This window comes from Triticum urartu, chromosome 2A, assembly GCF_056163025.1.
Source record: "Triticum urartu cultivar PI428250 chromosome 2A, HENAU_Tu73, whole genome shotgun sequence".
In the NCBI taxonomy this organism is placed as follows: domain Eukaryota; kingdom Viridiplantae; phylum Streptophyta; class Magnoliopsida; order Poales; family Poaceae; genus Triticum; species Triticum urartu.
In genome coordinates, this window is record NC_141874.1 from 213,194,448 (window position 1) to 213,196,696 (window position 2,249).

Here is a 2,249-nt window from a genome sequence, read left to right on the forward strand (position 1 = left end):
ACGACCGGAGAATTGAGAAACTAGATGATGCCGGGAATATTTTGCAGTATTTTAGTGAGATTTTGGTTATATGGAACATGAATATTTAAAATAATAGTTTTTAAAATTAAATATGAAATAAATTTAATATTATAATAGAATGAAATTTTACATGCATGCATGTTTGCATGTTGAAGTGGATTTTTAATATGCATAGTTGCATGTTGAGGTGGGCCTTTCCTATGCATGTTGAATGATGAGGTGGCATGCTTACATGTTAAGAGAAATATGTTAGTGGGGGCTAGCTATTTAGATATAGAAGATGCGCGTATGCTCCGAGCGGCAGCTCTATTCCTGCCCAAATCTGGCCATGTGGGCCGTGCTTTTAAGGCCGGCTCGCCGTCCGGGTCGGCCTTCAGCAGGCCACAAAACAAGGCCAATCGAAAGCAAGTCTTGAAATCGGACCGACGCGCCTCTTTTTTTTTGACAATTATCTCTTCAGTCATCTAATCTTGGGGGTATAAAAGCGGCTGCATCGGCTCCGTCTGTGAATCACTTATTGTTTGTAGACGACAGCCTGCTGTTTTTAAAACCAAATGTAGAGAGGGTGGAGGAAGTATCTCTTTTGTTGGAAACTTATGCTAAGACTTCTGGGACAAAGAGTTAACAAGGACAAATCAGCGCTATTTTCTAGTAAAGGTTGCCCAGATTCGGTTAGTGTACTAATAAAAGATGTGTTGCAGATCCCTAATGAAAGTCTCAATGTAAAATATCTCGGTATGCCGTCTGAAGTGGGACTATAAAAAAATGGGGCTTTCAAGTATTTGAAGGACTATTTCTGAAGCAAGATACGTGGTTGGACAAGTAAGTTTGTGTCTACTGCAGGTAAGGAGGTTTTAATAAAATATGTGGTACAAGCGATTCCGGTCTGCTTCATGTCTTGTTTGAAACTATCGCGAGGTTTATGTGAACACTTAACTTCTGCAATCCGAGATTTCAGATGGGGGGTAAGCAAAGAAAAAAGGAAACCATATTGTGTGGCATGGTAGAAGATGACAATGCCGAAATATATAGGGGGGCCTTGGTTTTAGGGACTTTGAAATTTTCAACTTGGCTCTTCTTGCAAAAGAGGCATGGAGGATCTTAGATAATCCTAATTCTTTAAGTGTGTATTCTGAAACTTCCCACAAGAATCAATTTTGGATGCCCAACTTGGAAGCCACCCCTCGCAAATATGGAGATCACTGATTGAAGGTCATGATATTATGAAACAGGGAAATATTAAAAGGATTGGCAATGGAGCTTCTACTAAAGTATGGTTAGATAACTGGATACCACGTGATGGCATGATGAGCACTGGTTGCATGGGTGTCTAACCCACCTGAGTTAGTGTTCGAGCTCATTGACATGCCCAACGCACGTTGCAATGTGCAGTTGCTTCAGGAGGTTTATTTACCATGCGATGTTGAGATGATAATGCAAATCCCTATATGTCTCCAGGTGATGGAGGATTTTTTGGGTATGAAATTATGAAAGATCTGGTAAGTTCAGTGTCCGGTCTACGTATAGGATGATACTGGACACAAAAAAGCGCATGGAAGACTGGCTTAATCAGCGGGCAGAATCCTCTAACAATTCAGCAACCGACAAGGCTTGGACAATGTTATGGAATACTAAGGTACCGGCCAAGATACGGGTGTTCCTATGGCGTCTTGCACATCAATCCTACATACGAAGGATGTGCGAATGCATATGAATATGTCGAACACTAGTGCTTGCGCCGTCTAGAGAGTGTAGATTCATGGAGGCATAGCTTGGTCGAGTGTACCATGGCACGATGTGTTGGAGCGGATGGTGGATCATGATCTTCTTGACCAGGTGATAGCGAATGGGGAACCAAATGCAAAGTCCTAGCTATTCACGATGATAGAGGCATTACCGCATGAGGGTGTTCATAAAAATGACAGTGATGCTTTGGGCCATCTGGAAAGCGAAGAGGAAGCTCATCCATGAAAGAATTAATGAGAGCCCTTTGTCGACTCATTTACTGGTGACAAATTTTATTTGCAGTGCTGGCTGAAATTGACCGCCTAGGCCAGGTATGAGCTACTGGGATCACTATTCATGTGCGCCAAATGGGAAAGAATTGGAAATTGACGGGGAAGTACACGATCAACGTGGATGTGGGTGTTTCAAGCCAAGGTTGTCTAGGTACAGGAGCCGCTGTTTGTCGAGATGAACATGGGGTATACATGGGCTCTTCTATTTAT